The following is a 21,465-nucleotide window of genomic DNA, read 5'->3' on the forward strand; positions in this document are numbered from 1 at the left end:
ATTCTAAATGATTTCGTATTTTACGTCTTTAATGTCTATAAATAGTCAAAGGAATACTTTCACGCATGCGTAGAACACAATACAGGAAGCACCTGTTTAAAACATTTTCTCGTGAACTTTTTGAATAAAAACATTAAAGTTCTTTATTTTAAATGGAAATTGTCGAAAGTTTTTTAGGAAAATTTAAATCAAATATGACGAAAATGCCTTCGAATGACAAATCTACGACAAACTATCTTCAGATTGTGATCGTTTGGGAAATATTGAAATTCAAATGCGAACTGTCCGGGTTGTTACATTTTTGATTAAATGACGAAATTATACTCCTGGTTGTTGAAATGCCGACTGACTGATTTTCCTGGGGAAATAATAAGGGCGTATGACATTTGCGCCGATTTTGAAAATTTTCATTCTTTCATTTGCGCCGATTTCATTTTTTCATTTGCGCCGATTTTATATTTACTCCTAATTAGATTTACAGGTAAGTTAATACTTGTACATATACTGTACTATACCATTGATAAAATCTGGTTATAGTTGTTGTTCATTTATGTTTAAATTACTTTTGATTCATATTGTTCTGGAACTTCGTTGTAACATGATGGACATATTACACACGGAAACGAGCCGAGGAGTCAATTCTTTAGTCATCGAGGGCCATACATATCGGAAGGTTAGTTTCCTGAAACATAACAACATATCTTACAAATGTACCATAAATCGTGTAAAGCCATAGTCACCACGGATTCTAGTGTCAAAACACTGATCGAGAATAAACATGTGGCAGATGTCCGAAAGACAGAGGTTAAAGAACTACGGGTACTGTCAAGGGAAAAGTCTGGAGGTGTATCTTCTACTGAGGCCTTCTTCCATCTCCCCGTAGTGAGCAGGGGACAACAGTTTTCCCGTATGAATGATTATACACTAGTAATTTTGGGGCCCTTTATAGCTTGTTGTTCAGTGTGAGCCAAGGCTCCGTGTTGAAGGCCGTACATTGACCTATAATGGTTTACTTTTATAAATTGTTATTTGCATGGAGAATTGTTTCATTGGCACTCACACCACATCTTCCTATATCTATGTTATGATTGACAATTCATTACATTTATACAAATGGCTAATTGAAGAGGTCTAAAATGATAAAATAAAAATTACATGACTTGTATGGAGAGTTCTCTCATTTGCACTCATACCACATCTTCTTATATCTATTCACCTGTAATTAACCTGTAAAAAAAATCGGCGCAAATGAAAAAAATAATCGGCGCAAATGAAAGAAAAAATCGGCGCAAATGAAATGCAGATCGGCGCAAATGCAAAACGCCGAATAATAATGATGGTCATTCAATTATGGGGTTAATTAATAAATAACGGATAAGTGACCCATCTGATGGCGATAAGCGGATTAGTTGTAATCACAACTTGAAACACCTGTTTAAAATGTTAATTACCTGGAGGTCATAAACTTGTCAAAAACATGAAGACAGGTAGATTTATAGTTTTTATTGCGAAATTCTTTTTACACTTTCAAAATTAAAGTGACGAAATTGATTTGAAAAACTTTCGTCAATGAGAAAATCCTTTCGTAAAATACGAAAGTGACGAGCGCTAGCAAAATCACTGATTAGATGTCACATGTGATGTACACTACAGGAGTGGTAAATGAATGCTGTGTGATCAGGTGTCACATGTCGTGTTCAGTACAAGAGTGGTAAATGAATGTTGTATGATCAGGTGTCACATGTCATGTTCAGTACAGGAGTGGTAAATGAATGTTGTAAGATCAGGTGTCACATGTCATGTTTACTACAGAAGTGGTCAATGAAAGATGTATGATCAGGTGTCACATGTCATGTTCAGTACAGGAGTGGTAAATGAATGATGTATAATCAGGTGTCACATGTCATATTCACTACAGGAGTGGTAAATGAATGTTGTAAGATCAGGTGTCACATGTCATGTTCACTACAGAAGTGGTCAATGAAAGATGTATGATCAGGTGTCACATGTCATGTTCACTACAGGAGTGGTAAATGAATGTTGTATGATCAGGTGTCACATGTCATGTTTAATACAGAATTGGTAAATGATTGTTGTATGATGATGTGTCATGTTTTGTGTCATCATGATGCAAGATTTATGTAAAACCAAAGGAATTTTTTGATAGAATACCATGAAAGTGTATGTTAAGTGTCATAAAGTATAATAAAATAAATCACAATATTTCAGTTGTATGCAGTTAAGAAGTATCAGACAGCAACCCTTTAACATCCAAACTGGAGTGGTATTCATCAGTGTAATGAAGTAAATCACAATATTTCAGTTGTATGCAGTTAAGAAGTATCAGACAGCAACCCTTTGACATACAAACTGGAGTGGTATTCATCAGTGTAATGAAGTATTTCAAGTTAGTTTGTTTGTAGCTGTTATTTGTCTTTTCGTCTGGCCATGGCATTCTCTTTCTACTTTGTGTACTTAATGTGTTTTTTCGCTGTTTTACTTGGGTATAGGTGTTGAATATAGGAGTTGTATACATTAATGTTGTGTACTGATGTTTCTCACTGTTTGTGTTGAATACAGGAGTTGACTATATTGGTGTTGTGAAATAATGTTTTGCACTGTTTTTGTGGATTACAAGAGTTCTTTATACATTCCGGATGTGTAATCATGTTTCTTAATATTTTGAAGACTATTTGCAATAAGCAGAAATTAACATTGAATCACTGAACACTAACAAGAGCAATGTTTAACTGATTCATATTGTGTGTACTATATATAATAAATACATTTTACTTCACTTACACTATCATCACTTCTACATTCCAAATTAGCTCTGTTCTTTACACATGATTCTACCTCTTTTATATTCCCCCACCTTGCAGCTGTAAGAAGTTTCTGTAAGCAAAACAAAGTTTTAACATTTTCCTCTAAAACATACAAATGTATTATACATGTAATAATTGAATTTAATAAGCTACATGTTTACAGTTTCCATATCTTATATCAAATACAGTGATTACCAAACCGAAGTAAGATTGTTGTCTATAATTTTTTTTAGAAAAGACTTTATAGACAACTGTAGTATGCATCAGTTTTTGATGGGGTTTGTATTGCTTGATCTTTAGTTTTTTATGTAATACTTTGAAGATTGTTGTTTGAATTGTTTTTGTTCTTCATTTTTTGCCATGGCGTTGTCAGTTGCTCTTCAACTTACATTGTAAAAGAGTTGTGAATATATCCTGTGATATCTTACATCTCTTTTTTTGTTCCCTGGAATTTTGTATATTGAAATTCTTCTCACTGTAATGATATTGATTTTTTCCTATTCTCCTTCTTACAAAACTACACACCTGTATCTTTCTGTACAGTTTATTGACAACATAGGTCACATGACATAGGTCACATGACACTGACTGACTATGAGAATACTACACGCCTGTATCTTTCTGTACAGTTTATTGACAACATAGGTCACATGACACTCACTGACTATGAGAATACTACACACCTGTATCTTTCTGTACAGTTTATTGACAACATAGGTCACATGACACTGACTGACTATGAGAATACTACACGCCTGTATCTTTCTGTACAGTTTATTGACAACATAGGTCACATGACACTGACTGACTATGAGAATACTACACACCTGTATCTTTCTGTACAGTTTATTGACAACATAGGTCACATGACACTGACTGACTATAAGAATACTACACGCCTGTATCTTTCTGTACAGTTTATTGACAACATAGGTCACATGACACTGACTGACTGAGAATACTACACTCCTGTATCTTTCTGTACAGTTTATTGACAACATAGGTCACATGACACTGACTGACTATGAGAATACTACATGCCTGTATCTTTTTGTACAGTGTATTCACAATATAGGTCATATGACTTTTAAGAAGAAAAACTTACCTCATCCCAACTTGCCATTATATCCTGTAAAAGAAAGAGAAAACATTGTATCAAATTTGTACTCAGTTGTTATTTGATGAGGAATAATGAAACTGTAATTATGATGTCATATTTAGATTGTCCCAATATGTTTAATTATTGAAATTGATCAAATCTGTATTTTCTCTAAACTATGAATAACATCCAAATTTGTGTTATGTAACATACCACCATAAAAAAAATTGTATTATATAATTTTAGAACAAAATCACTCTTATTTTAAATAGATGCTGTACTTTCAGATTTTGCCTACATTTTAGTGTCACGTTAAAACAATCAAGAGCCATAAGTCCTGAGTAGTATAACATTTTATAAGTGAAAATTGGCACTTTCATAATTGAATGCAAGTTATTACACAGAAATGTCATAATTAGTTATTTTTCAATCAATTAAGGACAATAGCCCTTAATCAGAAAAAGTCTTTGTAGCAACCATTTGTCTAAATTAGTTGTCACTTTTGTCTGGTGGAGAGTTGTTTCATTCGCAATCATACCGCATCTCAGTATTTTTATATTGTTAAAACATCTTCAATTTCAGCATAAATCATTAAAAAAAAAACTTAAAGTAAAGTATTAAAGCCCCTGTCTTAAGCTAATTATCAATTTTATTAAATACCCAAAGTGAAATCTGTTGGTCCAAGTTCTGCAACTGTCAATAAAGGATTACACGTGGGCCTTCGTTAAACTCTAATTTCAACTTCAGTATGTTATGTTAAGTCTGTCTTCATGGCCTTTATGCCACTTTATATTACATACCCCTTCTGCCAACAGTCAATTAACGTGATAAGAAACTGCAAATAAAGTTTTATAAAAAATGTTAAATAAATACACAGATGAAAACCTGTAAACAAGGCCTAAAATAAAATTTCATTTGTTTGGCATTGCCGCCCGACCCACTAAAAAACTTGCCGCCCCAAATAATTTTATTTGCGTTTCAGAATTATTTATTTTTTTATTTAAAAAAAATCGAAATTGTGCCGGAATTTGATCGTATCCGCCGAGTTTGTTCCTGGCTTTACTTATTTCAAATCACAATCTTAAAAGCGCTTGCCTTACACTGTATTCATGTGTGTTGGGAGCAAACATTTAAATGACATGGGATAGAAAAAGTCTGCCAAAAGTAATGGAACGGGGACCCAATTATTTGACCTATTGGAACGCATTGAAAATCATAGTAAATACATAGGGTCCTGTTCAATAAATAATTTTGATAGCCACCTTGGGACTTCTGGTTCATGTTAGGCATTCATTTTGCAGTGTCTAAGCACAATCTCAGTACCTCATGACCGTCATTCCGTTGCAAAAATTTGTTTTTATTGACAACAGGGTCAGTCTGTCTACTTCCAGGGAAGAATAAAGGCTAGAATTTAGGCAATTTACTCTATGTACTGACGCCAGATTACACTGAAATCAATCAAAATTTTTACAGAAATTTAAACTAGAAAGCAGACCCTTTAAAATAAATCTACAGTCAGTTACAGAACTAGTGAAATAATAACACTACACAATTTATAACAAAAGTTATATATTTTTTTTAAGAACTACATTCGTGGGTACCGGACTGGTTGCCCTAACTGGGATCCTATTCCTAATGTCAAAGAGGCCGGCAGGGGAAAGCATCTCCCTATGCTGCAATGCATTGGTTAAGGGAGATGGATTTTATCAAAAATAAAACTTTAAGCTATTCTTTGAAAGAAACGTTCTGAGAGACCTTGTAGAGGACTCAAATTTTATCTTTTGTAAAGCAGAAACAGATGATTTCTGCTTGGCTTTGTCGCTTCATGAGATAGAAGTTTTTCACCAGGACATCACAGAACAAATATGTGTGGCTCTTACATGTTTTGAACTTATTAAATATTTGAAATTTATCATTGACACATTTTCCCTTGAACCAGAGAACAAAGTATCTACTATTGTCAGAACCACAATCATGCAGCATTCAAGATAATTATGGCTGTAAGCACCAAAGCTTAAAGACCAAAATGGTCCCAGATTTACAGGTTTATAGTAGTTTTGTACCAGTAGATGCTAGCCTGGTACAAAACATACATATTTTAAAGACTAGCATCTTGTGTCTTTTGAAGTACTTCCCCCTTTTCTTGCCTTTCTTCTTAACATGAATAAGATAATTCTTAAAACATAAAAGATACTGACAGAAACATATTTATAAATGTATCTAGTGTACTAGTGATGAATAAAATCCCCTCCTTTTCCACAATTCTAAGGGCTCATTAATTTATCTGTATTCATGTAATGCATGTCCAGATTTCTGTTAATCAAACAAGCATTACAACCCATTATTTATTTATCTGTAAAGATTGTCTGTCCTGCTGCATGTTTCCATTTGAATTTATCATACGTTTTAAACCTAGCCCTGAAAAACCTTGCACTTAGATAATATATTATTAGTATAAACACCATGTCTATTTGTGCCAACCTTCCAAATATTTAATATTTTGCTATCCTAATTTGGTTCAGATCCTTTATCCTCAAAACTTATCAGGGGCAGTATGCTTATTTGTATGGTAGTTCGTCACACCTTACATGTATGATTACTAGCCTCTAGGTATTGGTTTGAGCCCTAGTTGGGCAGTTACAAAATTAAGGTTTGATTTTCATGTCATATGTGATAAGTTAGTTTCCTCCCGCAGGTTGGCGTTTTCCTTCAAGTACTACGGTTTAGTACGCCACTAAAACTGACTGCCATGAAATTACCCATATGGTGTAGAAAGTGATGTTTATAAAACCAAAGCAAACAATCAAAGTTTTAAATCTTTGTCCATTTATACAAGGAGCCGTAGTGGTTGAGCCATTTAACTTGTGGTAATTTTACCAAACTGTGACCACAACTTCAAATGTGACATTAGGCCTCTGTTCAATGGGCAGTCCCACAATAAAAGTTCAATTTTCACGTCATACATTTTATATGGTTAATTTGTCAGTTTCCTGCCTCAGTTCTGTGTTTTTTTCTGGGTACTTTGGTTAACTCTGCCAATATTTAAACTGGCTGTCTTACATACCTGTCAACTGACCCGTATTCTGCGGGTGTGACCCGAGATTTTCACAATTCTGAGGGATGACCCGGAACACCCGCCGGGTCATTGAAATAACCCGGGAATTCCGAAAATGACCCGATTTCACCCGTATTTCTTAGCCTTGAGATTGATTTCATAAGTAATATTCCTTTGAAATACCGGCAAATTCGTAATTCTTCCATGAACAGGAAGTTCATCTAGCTATGTAAACTGTCAAATTAAGTGACCCATTAAGTGCATGGCTTCACGACAGCTTTCGGGTGTCAAACACACTGTTAATTAACACCAATTACCTTAGCTTTAGCATGTTTAGGTCGTAAATAAATTGCACCATAATTTGGTTTACAAACTGAACTAGAGTTACTTCCCCTTATTTGTCACCATTCAAAATTATTCCTTATATTTATGTTAAATGGGTGAAAAAGATTAAATCATAAAAATATAAAATTCAAATTGTGGCATCTTATGCTACATATATCATGTATATATAAAGTAGAATCCAAGTAAATACTAATATTTATTATACAACTCAAACGATCGAACTACAGTTACAGAATGATTATAATCCTAATAAAAGCCTTATTAAACTATGTGCAGATAATGAACCTGTGTGTGGTCGAAATGATAGATACATAGAAACTGTCACAGTATCAATTATCAGCGGATGTAACTGTTTATATTAATGTCACTACACACCTCCATCCTTAGATTTCACATAACCTTAAATTTTTTTTATAGTTCATTTATCACTGAATGAATGAAAACACAATCAGCTGCTTTTACTTTAAATTTATGAATGAAATTCTGCACATATATTTATCTATAGAATTTTAAACTGAATGAACTTTTACAATTATAGTGTATTTCCTAAATCCTACTAAAAATTGAAAATAAGCAATATGTAAATCTATTTTTGCATGCAAAACAAAGAATAGGTAGACTGCCTTATTTCTTTGCATAAAATGGTTATAAGGGATTATTCTGCCCTTTAACATTTTAACCATTGCCTTAACCAAAGTTCGTTCAATTTTAATTATACACAAAATCTCCATATCTATTTGGCGGTTTCCGTGTTCTGGTTAGTCTCGGAGTCTCAACGGTAGGTTTTATAACAGATTTTGAATTGTCACTTAATATGTCACTAGAACCAGACGGTGTTTCTACATCTGCTTGATTGTCGGATACGACTGGAATCGGAATATCTGGAATCTCAGATATATCTGGTAATTTATTGTCACTATACTGATCATATTTGTGTCTGATCTGATTCTGAGCAGATAAATGTTGACCTGATAAACAATTTTACCCCATGTCAGATTTGCTCTAAATGCTTTGGGTTTTGAGTTATGAGCCAAAAACTGCATTTGACCCCATGTTTTATTTTTAGCCATGGCGGCAATCTTGGTTGGATGGCCGGGTCACCGGACACATTTTTCAAACTACTAACCCAAAAGATGATTGTGGCCAAGTTTGGATTAATTTGGCCAAGTAGTTTCACAGAGATGCAAACAGTTTTTTTTTCCTGTCAGACAATGGGGCCTACAGGGTACCAAGTTTTGCCAGACCCATCAAATTTCTGCCAGACCCTTATTTTCACTCAAAAATCAAATGAAATTAATATTGCTATTGACATGATTGAACAAACGTTAATTTTGATTTTGTTGATATTATTATTATTCTAAAATAACCTGTGATTCATAACAATTGTAGTTTATTGAATAATACATTACATAATATTGATCTGATTAAAAGTTATTCTTCACAAGAGTACTTGGAAACAAGATAGTCATTGGTAGTTTCATTCTGTTCAAATTCAAAATCTTTTAACGGGTTTCGACCCACTTACAAATTTTATCGGCCATGACATATTTCCTGAACTTATCAACTATGCTTAATAGACCTCCTTCCTAGAGAGCGAATTTTTAAAACAAAAAACATGACGGAAATACGGAGAATTGTTCGGGGCGAGATGGACAAGGTACGAAAGACTATTACTGGGCGGAAATACTGGTTCCCGGAGTTAGAAAATGCGGGGGAACAGGACATTTACTTTTATTAAAGATGATCGCAATTTTATAAACAAAATACTCTGCCGGGGCCGACGGGGATTTCAGTTTTGGCGGACCCAAGCAGACTTAAATATTGCCGGCCATCAGGTCCTGCACAGCTACGAGTTTTGCCGGACCTGCATAAATTCTGCCCCTTAGGTCCGACGATTAGTTGCATCTCTGATTACTAGTAGAAAAGTCCCTAGAGTGTTTAAATTTTCGTGTTTGTAAACACAAATAAAAGATTTTCAGGCGGAACGAATTTATAGGGTCGGTCGGTAAAGGGCAAACAAACAATATTTTAATTTAAGCCTAATATTCAAAATAATAACCAAAAACAGTAAAATTTCCTTAAAATTACCAATTTAGGGGCAGCAACCAAACAACTAGTTGTCCAATTCATCTTGACCTGATAAACAATTTTACCCCATGTCAGATTTGCTCTTAATGCTTTGATTTTTGAGTTATTTATAAGCCAAAAACTCTATTTTACCCCTATGTTCTATTTCTAGCCATGGCGGCCATCTTGGTTGGTTGGCCGGGTCACCGGACAACTTTTTTAAACTAGATACCCCAATGATGATTGTGGTCAAGTTTGATTTAATTTGGCCCAGTAGTTTCAGAGGAGAAGATTTTTGTAAACAACGGACGACGACGGAAGCGGGACTCAAAGTGATTGGAAAAGCTCACTTGGCCCTTGGGGCCAGGTGAGCTAAAAAAGGTAGGACTTTGTAACTACGTAAAAATTTCTAACCAGCAATGAAATTTCTTGTCAAAATTGGGTGTCAAAGTTCCCCCCAAAATTTGCTCTCAGACTCCAGACGTAAAAAATGGCTTCAGCGTTATGACATCGTAGAAAGGCGTCCCAGAAAAAAAATGAAATAGCCTAGCCAGAAGTCATAGGGGTCTCATTAGGGGGTTCCGATCCTGGATCCCACATTGTTTTGTCAGATTCCTGTATCCCGCTTACACTATGTACTTAAGCAATTCTTGCCGGACCTGCATAAATTCTGCCCCTTAGGTCCGACGGGTCCGACGATTAGTTGCATCTCTGGTTTCAGAGGAGAAGATTTTTGTAAAAGATAACTAAGATTTACAAAAAATGGTTAAAAATTGACTATAAAGGGCAATAACTCCTAAAGGGGTCAACTGACCATTTCAGTCATGTTGACTTATTTGTAAATCTTACTTTAGTGAACATTATTGCTGTTTATAGTTTATCTCTATCTATAATAATATTCAAGATAATAACCAACCAGATGCTCCGCAGGGCGCAGCTTTATACGACCACAGAGGTTGAACCCTGAACGGTTGGGGCAAGTATGGACACAACATTCAAGCTGGATTCAGCTCTAAATTTGGATTGCGATTAAATAGTTGACACAGCATAGGTTTCTGACACAGAATGAATGTGGTCTAATGAACTTAAAATATTTTTTTTGCCTTTGAGCAATTCACTATGCTGTTGAATATTAATCCTCTCAAAAAAAATGTTTGAAGAAATTTTCTTTTTATTTATGAAATCTGAAATGAGAAAAATTTAACCCCCACCCCCATTTGTTTTCACATCCCCCTTTCCCTTTTTCCAAAACTGATCTCAATTCAAATTACTAATGGAGTTTGCAACAATAACTACTCATTTAAATACATCATAAAATATTAAAATGTAAAATAAAGTGCTTGTTATCACTGAATGGTAAAGATTGTTTTAATTTATCAGTTGGTAGAATCAAAGTGATGGAAATCACTCATGGAAAGATTAGAAGAGTAGTTTGAATTATTTCATATTAAGGTATGGTGGGAAAAATGAACATTTATAAAGCACTATTGCTGAAAATTGCATTTACAGCAGGTCTTTAGAAGGAAACTGGCTTTTCCAGTATGAAGATCTATAAAATGAGCTCAAATTAAATAATATGGGTCTCTTAATTTGCACAATTTTATTTAAACTGCAGTTTATATGTTATCGAAATTATGTTGCCGGTTCTGAACATGTTTCAAAAAAACAAAAAAATGCAAAAATTCTTGTAGTAAATGTTACCAACTATCCTTGTAAGACATAAATCTAGACCAACAGCTTAAAAAGTTCTTTAAAGTGTCAACAAACAAAATTGAAAAATGTTGTTATGGGGCATTTTATAAATTGAAACAGAGGTTATAGGGCATTGAAGATTAAAAGTTTTAGAGTGCCTTTTGATCAATTTTAAAAGTATTTTTCAATACAGGGCATTGAAAATATACTTTTTCAACGTAACCAATTAAAAAACTTATCTTATTGAAATGTGGATTCTTTCTTGATTGCAAACATATGCAATATGTATTCACTTCTAATAAAAATTCAAATGACTAAAATAGACATAATGATTGATGGGAAATAAACTAATAAACAATGGTTTGTTATAATTAAAAGTTTAAAAATTTTTAAACTGTTTCAAGCCAATTCCTGATAAAAAAAAAAGTGTACTTATTTAATTGTTGATTAATTACAGATGATTATTGGAAATTTATCAAGTAAATTATAGGCCTTACTTGAATACCTTTTATTTATTCATATTTATATTCATATTTCATTTTTTTAAGATCTTGTTAATCAATTAATCATTTATCTTTCAGATATAATTTACAGAATCACTTTATGTAATGTAGATCAAAAGTAATTGGCAATAAATAAATCTATCATCCTTATAAATATCAAACATCTAATATACACATTTGTGTATTCAATTATGAGGTCAAATACTTGTGTATTAAGAATTATATTGAGTGGTCTGTATAATTATGTAAGACTGAGGTTGATAGGTAATGTGGTCAATTTGATTGGCAGTTTAGGAGGTGGGGCATTGTAATTAAAGGTTCACCTTGTCTCTGATTGTTTAGTGATAATGACAGTTGTCAATCATACTAGTTGAATCAATACCCAGTTACCTAATCAAAATGTTTTTTAAAAGCCTGCACATCAACACACCTTAATGACATACATTCTTGAATGAACTGCTCCAATAATATACCCAGTTTTTTTCAGTTTATATGTGTATTATGTGCACATATATCAGAACCATAGGGAACTATATTTCAGTGTGAATACATTTAGTAACAGTAGCTAACCTTTCCTGTTGTTAGGGAGGCTGGTGCCTAAGTAAAGATTTAGAACAAGTTCTAATCTTTCCAAAAAGTGAATATAAATTGTATATTGTATAAAACAATGATTTACGTTGATTCAACTACTATTCTGGACAAAGAAAGATAACTCCAATTGAAATATTAATTATATATCTGTATTGTATAAAACAAAGATTTAAGTTGATTCAACTACTAATCTAGACAAAGAAAGATAACTCCAATTGAAATTGCAATTAGATATTTCTTGCTATTGCGCAATACTGAGTATTTGAAAATATTTGCTATTGCACAATACTGTGCAATTGAAGATTTCTTGCTATTGCACAATACTGTGCAATTGAAGATTTCTTGCTATTGCGCAATACTGTGCAATTGAAAATTTCTTGCTATTGCACAATACTATGCAATTGAAGATTTCTTGCTATTGGTGAATATTGTGCAATTGAAAATTTTTTGCTATTGCACAAAACTTAATATAATTATTTTGGATCCTGATTTGAACCAACTTGAAAACTGGGCCCATAATCAAAAATCTAAGTACATGTTTAGATTCAGCATATCAAAAAAACCCAAGAATTCAATTTTTGTTAAAATCAAACTTAGTTTAATTTTGGACCTTTTGGACTTTAATGTAGACCAATTTGATAACGGGACCAAAAATTAAGAATCTACATACACAGTTAGATTTGGCATATCAAAGAACCCCAATTATTCAATTTTTGATGAAATCAAACAAAGTTTAATTTTGGACCCCGATTTGGACCAACTTGAAAACTGGGCCAATAATCAAAAATCTGAGTACATTTTTAGATTCAGCATATCAAAGAACCCCAAGGATTCAATTTTTGTTAAAATCAAACTAAGTTTAATTTTGGACCCTTTGGACCTTAATGTAGACCAATTTGAAAACGGGACCAAAAATTAAGAATCTACATACACAGTTAGATTCGGCATATCAAAGAACCCCAATTATTCAATGTTTGATGAAATCAAACAAAGTTCAATTTTGGACCCTTTGGGCCCCTTATTCCTAAACTGTTGGGACCAAAACTCCCAAAATCAAACTCAACCTTCCCTTTATGGTCATAAACCTTGTGTTTAAATTTCATAGATTTCTATTTACTTATACTAAAGTTATTGTGCGAAAACCAAGAATAATGCTTATTTGGGCCCTTTTTTGGCCCCTAACGACGACGACGACGACGACGACAACAATCACGACGACGACGACGACGACGCCAACGTGATAGCAATATACCACGAAAAATTTAAATTTTTGCGGTCGTATAATAAAATTTTTGAGGTCGTATAAAAACAGCAAAATTTCCTTAAAATTACCATTTCAGGGGCAGCAACCCAACAACGGAATGTCTGATTCATCTGAAAATTTCAGGGCAGATATATCTTGACCTGATGAACATTTTTACTCCGGTCAGATTTGCTCTAAATGCTTTGGTTTTTGAGTTATAAGCCAAAAACTGCATTTTACCCCTATGTTCTATTTTTAGCCATTGCAGCCATCTTGGTTGGTTGGCCGGGTCACCGGACACATTTTCTTAACTAAATACCCCAATGATGATTGTGGCCAAGTTTGGTTTGATTTGGCCCAGTAGTTTCAGAGGAGAAGATTTTTGTAAAAGTTAACGACGAAGGACTACGACGACGGACGACGGACGACGGACACCAAGTGATGAGAAAAGCTCACTTGGCCTTTTAGGCCAGGTGAGCTAAAAATCTATGGAAAAACACTGTAAAACTGAGATCATACTAATGAACTAGAGGCTCTAAAGAGCCTATGTCGCTCACCTTGGTCTATGTGAATATTAAACAATGGACACAGATGAATTCATGACAAAATTGTGTTTTGGTGATGGTGATGTGTTTGTAGATCTTACTTTACTAAACATTCTTGCTGCTTACAATTATCTCTATCTATAACAGTACTTTCTGTGGAAAATGTTATTGAAAATCTTCAAATTTTAAGAAAATTGTTAAAAATTGACTATGAAGGGCAATAACTCCTTAGGGGGTCAATTGACTATTTTGGTCATACTGACTTAGTTTTAGTTCTTACTTTGCTGTACATTATTGCTGTTTACAGTTTATCTCTATCTATCATTGTCTATAATAATATTCAAGATAATAACAAAACAAGAGGCTTCTTTGAATTGTCCTATTTTCTTCAAAAGCAAAAAAAAAATCATTTTCTCCTATGTTCTATTTTAGCCATAGGAGCTATGTTTCTTGACATACAAGGAAATGAAATATAAAATTTATACTAGATACTCTGAAACTCTAAAACTCATTTCGCCTAAGTTTGGCTGAAATTGATACAGCAGTTTCAAAGGAGAAGATTTTTTAAAGTAAGTCAACATGATGAACAAATTGTGAAAAAAGTCTTTAAAGGGCAATAACTCCTTAAGACAAATGTAAGAGGTCAATTGACAATTTTGGTCAAATTGACTTATTTGTAGATCTTACTTTGCTTAACATTTTTGCTATTAACAGTTTATCTGTATCTATAATAATATTCTAGATAATGACCAAAAACTGCAAAATTTCCTTAAAATTACCAATTAAGTGGCAGCAACCCAACAATGGTTTGTTTGATTCATCTGAAAATTTCAGGGCTGATAGATCTTGACCTAATGAACATTTTTACCCCACGTCAGATTTGCTCTAAATGCTTTCGTTTTTGAGATATAAGCCAAAAACTGCATTTGACCCCTATGTTCTATTTTAAGTAACGGCGGCCATGTTTTTTGACGGATCAAAAATCGAAGCACACGCTTTGTGCAGGATAATCTAAGGAACAATCATGCTAAGTTTCATCCAAATCCATTCAGCAGTTTCAGAGGAGAAGATTTAAATTTTTTTAAAGTTAGCAAATATGATGAACAAATTGTGAAAAATTGTCATTAAAGGACAATAACCCCTTAAGGGGTCAATTGACAATTTTGGTCATATTGACTTATTTGTAGATCTCACTTTGCTGATCATTTTTGCTGTTTACAGTTTATCTTTATCTATAATAATATTCAAGATAATGACCAAAAACTGCAAAATTTCCTTAACCCTTTCGCCGATGAGTCCCGGTTTACCGGGATTCACGCTTCAGACAGCTGACGATGAGTCCCGTTTTACCAGGATCGGAATACATCTTTTATGTTTCCCGCTCAAAACAGTGCAAACATGAGTTATCTTTCTTTGATGAATACCCGGATAAAAGTGTAAACATGGCGCTTCCGTTTGTTGAAAACCGTGTCAAAATCAGACGAAATTTACGGAATTTACGAGAATTTGAAATCAGGGAACATTTTTTTTGGAAGAATATGGAAGAATTGAAGCCAAACTAGTATACTTTTTTGAAGTAAAATGTCGTTTTATGTACAAAACATTTGGAATGGACATTGTTCAGTGTGAAGAATTTGTACAGCCTCATAAAAAGTTTCAAAATTTTGCCGTTTTGGGTTTAAAAATTACGATTTGGGGTCTAAGAGCAGAATTTTGAGAATTTCACCTAGATAATGCCGAAAATTTGAAAATTTGAATATTTTATGAAGAAAAAATTATCAAAACATGAACAAAACTGTGAACATGGTGTTAGTGAATGAAATAAATATACAAATAACTACGAACAAGTTTTTATTGACATATATTATGAAAATCTCCCACTTGAGTAATAGTAGCCAGGGAAGCCATCGTCTCAGAGTAGCTTCTCTCTGGGCAGCAATCGGTGAAAGGGTTAAAATTACCAATTAAGTGGCAGCAACCCAACAAAGGTTTGTTTGATTCATCTGAAAATTTCAGGGCTGATAGATCTTGACCTAATGAACATTTTTACCCCACGTCAGATTTGCTCTAAATGCTTTCGTTTTTGAGATATAAGCCAAAAACTGCATTTGACCCCTATGTTCTATTTTAAGTAACGGCGGCCATCTTGGTCGGTTGGCCGAGTTAACGGACACATTTTTTAAACTAGATACCCCAATGATGATTATGGCCAAGTTTGCTTAAATTTGGCCCAGTAGTTTCAGAGGAGAAGATTTTTGTAAAAGACTACTAAGATTTACGAAAAATGGTTAAAAATTGACTATAAAGGGCAATAACTCCTAATGTGGTCAACTGACCATTAAGGTCATGTTGACTTATTTGTAGATCTTACTTTGCTGAACATTGTTGCTGTTTACAGTTTATCTCTATCTATAATAATATTCAAGATAATAACCAAAAACAGCAAAATTTCCTTAAAATTACCATTTCAGGGGCAGCAACCCTACAACGGAATGTCCGATTCATCTGAAAAATTCAGGGCAGATAGATCTTGACCTGATGAACAATTTTACCCGTGTCAGATTTGCTCTAAATGCTTTGGTTTTTGAGTTATAAGCCAAAAACTGCATTTTACCCCTATGTTCTATTTTTAGCCATGGCGGCCATCTTGGTTGGTTGGGCGGGGCACCGGACACATTTTTTAAACTAGATACCCCAATGATGATTATGGCCAAGTTTGGTTAAATTTGACCCAGTAGTTTCAGAGGAGAAGATTTTTCTAAAAGATTACTAAGATTTACGAAAAATGGTTAAAAATTGACTATAAAGGGCAATAACTCCTAAAGTGGTCAACTGACCATTTTGATCATGCTGACTTATTTGTAGATCTTACTTTGCTGAACATTATTGCTGTTTACAGTTTATCTCTATCTATAATAATATTCAAGATAATAACCAAAAACAGCAAAATTTCCTTAAAATTACCATTTCAGGGGCAGCAACCCAACAACGGGTTGTCCGATTCATCTGAAAATTTCAGGGCAGATAGATCTTGACCTGTTGAACAATATTACCCCACGTCAGATTTGCTCTAAATGCTTTGGTTTTTGAGTTATAAGCCAAAAACTGCATTTTACCCCTCTGTTCTATTTTTAGCCATGGCGGCCATCTTGGTTGGTTGGCCGGGTCACCAGACACATTTTTTAAACTAGATACCCCAATGATGATTGTGGCCAAGTTTGGTTAAGTTTGGCCCAGTAGTTTCAGAGGAGAAGATTTTTGTAAAAGTTAACACAGGACGACGCCGGACGACGCCGGACGCCGGACGCCAAGTGATGAGAAAAGCTCACTTGGCCCTGTGGGCCAGGTGAGCTAAAAATGGCGTCAGGCTATAAAAACGATCACAGTTTTGAACGATGGCGCAAGACATTTGAACGATGGTGCAAGTCATTTGACGATGGCGCAAGACATTTGAACGATGGCGCAAGACATTTGAACGATGGCGGGGCGCCATCGTTAAACAGGTCATGGAGATCCCTGGCTAATAGTTCTTCCAACAGGGCTAGTGAAATCCTGCTAACAATAAGCCCTGGGCTAGTGAGCTTTAACAAAATTTCTTAACCCCTGATACTCCAATCATGTGATAAGAATCACGAGAATACTAGGTTGCTTTATACAGTCAGGGGTACTACTTGTACAAGTGTATTTTATTTACTTTATTTATGTGTATATTTTTTTTTACTTCTTCAAGTAAATAAAATACACTTGTACAAGTAGTACCCCTGACTGTTATACCCCAATCATGTGATAAGAATACTACATTTTTTAACCCCAATCATGTGATAAGAATTCTACGTTGTTTTATACCCCAATCATGTGTCAATGTGATAAGAATACTACATTGTTTTATACCCCAATCATGTCAATCATGTGATCAGAATACTACGTTGATTTATACTCCAATCATGTGATAAGAATACTATGTTGTTTTAAACCCCAATCATGTGATAAGAATACTACCATTTCCATTTCTCATTCCCCATTTCCATTCTCAATTTTACGTTGTTTTATACCCCAATCATGTGATAAGAATACTACTTTGTTTTATACCCCTATGTTCTATTTTTAACCATGGCGGCCATCTTGGTTGGACACACTTTTTAAACTAGATACCCCAATGATGATAGGTACCAAGTTTTGCCAGACCCATCAAATTTCTGCCAGACCCATATTTTCACTCAAAAATCAAATGAAATTATGCTATTGAACAAACGTTAATTTTGATTTTGTTGATATTATTATTATTTTAAAATAACCTGTGATTCATAACAATTGTAGTTTATTGAATAATATACATTACATAATATTGATCTGATTAAAAGTTATTCTTCACAAGAGTACTTGGAAACAAGATAGTCATTGGTAGTTTCATTCTGTTCAAATTCAAAATCTTTTAACGGGTTTCGACCCACTTACAAATTTTATCGGCCATGACATATTTCCTGAACTTATCAACTATGCTTAATAGACCTCCTTCCTAGAGAGCGAATTTTTAAAACAAAAAACATGACGGAAATACGGAGAATTGTTCGGGCGAGATGGACAAGGTACGAAAGACTATTACTGGGCGGAAATACTGGTTCCCGGAGTTAGAAAATGCGGGGGAACAGGACATTTACTTTTATTCAAGATGATCGCAATTTTATAAACAAAATACTCTGCCGGAGCCGACGGGGATTTCAGTTTTGGCGGACCCAAGCAGACTTAAATATTGCCGGCCATCAGGTCCTGCACAGCTACGAGTTTTGCCGGACCTGCATAAATTCTGCCCCTTAGGTCCGACGATTAGTTGCATCTCTGATTACTAGTAGAAAAGTCCCTAGAGTGTTTAAATTTTCGTGTTTGTAAACACAAATAAAAGATTTTCAGGCGGAACGAATTTATAGGGTCGGTCGGTAAAGGGCAAACAAACAATATTTTAATTTAAGCCTAATATTCAAAATAATAACCAAAAACAGTAAAATTTCCTTAAAATTACCAATTTAGGGGCAGCAACCAAACAACTAGTTGTCCAATTCATCTTGACCTGATAAACAATTTTACCCCATGTCAGATTTGCTCTTAATGCTTTGATTTTTGAGTTATTTATAAGCCAAAAACTCTATTTTACCCCTATGTTCTATTTCTAGCCATGGCGGCCATCTTGGTTGGTTGGCCGGGTCACCGGACAACTTTTTTAAACTAGATACCCCAATGATGATTGTGGTCAAGTTTGATTTAATTTGGCCCAGTAGTTTCAGAGGAGAAGATTTTTGTAAACAACGGACGACGACGGAAGCGGGACTCAAAGTGATTGGAAAAGCTCACTTGGCCCTTGGGGCCAGGTGAGCTAAAAAAGGTAGGACTTTGTAACTACGTAAAAATTTCTAACCAGCAATGAAATTTCTTGTCAAAATTGGGTGTCAAAGTTCCCCCCAAAATTTGCTCTCAGACTCCAGACGTAAAAAATGGCTTCAGTGTTATGACATCGTAGAAAGGCGTCCCAGAAAGAAAATGAAATAGCCTAGCCAGAAGTCATAGGGGTCTCATTAGGGGGTTCCGATCCTGGATCCCACATTGTTTTGTCAGATTCCTGTATCCCGCTTACACTATGTACTTAAGCAATTCTTATTTTGTTGTCATTTCCCGGGTCCCGCTAGACTTCATTTCCCATTTTCACAACACAATAGTTTGACTTTCAGGTGTCAGGCTTACAAAAAATAGACAATCCCACGTCATGCTTAGACCCCAATGAGACCCACGTCTTAATTATTTGGACTAGGTATGAACCTGAAATTTGAGCATGAATTGACAGCAAAATACGGTTTTGAAGAGGAGAGGTGAAAAAAGTAGTTGGGTACCTTCTCCTAAATATACGTTGATAGTGGTTCTTCCCATGGATAGAAAAAGTGTTCAGACAAGCTTTTTATAAAAAAAATACTTGTTCACAAAAATGTGGACAAACATCAGCGCCGCCTGGTGTCTAAAAACTATTCAATAGTTCACTGCACGTTTTGTACTGACTTTTAACTTTCAAATTTGGTTTCACAAATACTTTTACCTTGAAGAAAATAAAATTACTCAGTTAAACATGTTCAATTGAAAATGTCTTCTCAGTCATTGTTCAGAACATTAATACAAAGAAGGAGAGATATGGAAACCCGGAAATATGTCAAACTGAGTTCAAACTCAAAAATATTTTTAAAATCACCTAAAATAAATGTGTCATTTATTCACCTGAGTCAGATATAACAGAAATATTAAAAACTTACCCTTTAAAGCCATTGAAATGACGTCTTCTTGGTGAAAAAGAATTGTTTGCAGCCTGTCGATAGCAGTTTAAATTCCGAGAAGAGCAGGAAGTTTTTGTCAAAACGAGACACTGAATAACGGTATTAGGACAAGTCGGACCAAGAAAACTCGGACCAGCTTTAAAGAAACTCGGATAAGATTGACAGACAAATCGGACCAGTTTGAAACACCGATTGGGCCGATTTAAAGGTGATTCTTAACCTTTTCTAAAACAACTAGAAGTAATGGTAAACACTGATTGGGTCCATTTTGAGAAGGCTAAACGGCTTCTGAGTGGTTGATTCAGGGGGGGGGGGGGAGGGGGGGGTTGCGGAAACGGAAAACTGAACTGAATAAAGAACTATGAAAATCAATAGATCTTGTCTTGATGGTAATTTTTGCTATTTAAAGTTTCTATCTATTTATCATTAGGGCACTCTATTTCAATATAACAGGCGAACATGCGAGTGAGAAAATTCGTCATAGAAGGTCGATAACTCCTATTTATAAGAAGTCATGAGAATGAAAACGGGGAATTTGGCAAAGAGGCAACAACCCGACCAAAGAGCAGACAACATCCGAAGGCCACCGATGGGTCTTTAATGCAGCGAGAAAATCCTGCACCCGGAGGTGGTATCAGCTGGCCCCTAAATAAAATTGCGTACTAGTTCAGTGAAAATGGGCGTCACACTAAACTCCAAAACATACAAATGAGATAAAAATTAAAAAAAAAAACACACAAAAGACTAACAAAGGCCAGAGGTTTCTGACTTGGGACAGGCGCAAAATGCAGCGGCGTTAAACATGTTTTGTGTGGTTCCAACCTCCCCTATACCTCTAGCCAATGTAGAATAAACTACATATGAAGCAATACACACAGTAAAACTCATTTTAAAAGAAGTCCGAGTCCGATGTCAGATTAAACATGTTTTTCACATCAGGTTTTCGTTATTCATAGCGTTTTTTAAAAGACAGCACTTGCATGTTATCCCTGTGTTTTAATTTTAGCTATGTCGGCTAACTTGGCCGACAGGTAGGGTTATCCAATACAGTTTTTAAACTAGATACACCAATGGTAATTGTTGCAAAGTTTAACCGAGACTATCAGGCGACTCCCTAAAAGACGCGGCAATAACATTTGGCCCAGTAGTTTCAGAGACTGCGAAGTTTTGTAAAAGTTAACAAAGCAAA

The 21,465-nt window shown here is 34.6% G+C and overlaps 1 long non-coding RNA gene across 1 annotated transcript; it reads right to left on the minus strand.

Annotated features, from left to right (window-relative positions):
• Nucleotides 1-3,921: 3,921 nt before the first annotated feature.
• On the minus strand, nt 3,922-20,381 carry LOC139529664 (uncharacterized). The gene is made up of 3 exons (XR_011665864.1): nt 20,256-20,381; nt 4,585-4,759; nt 3,922-3,954 (listed from the first exon to the last, which is right to left on the minus strand). It is a non-coding gene; the product is annotated as an uncharacterized lncRNA (long non-coding RNA).
• Between the last annotated feature and the right edge of the window lie 1,084 nt (nt 20,382-21,465).

This window comes from Mytilus edulis, chromosome 7 (genome assembly GCF_963676685.1).
Source record: "Mytilus edulis chromosome 7, xbMytEdul2.2, whole genome shotgun sequence".
NCBI lineage: Eukaryota > Metazoa > Mollusca > Bivalvia > Mytilida > Mytilidae > Mytilus > Mytilus edulis.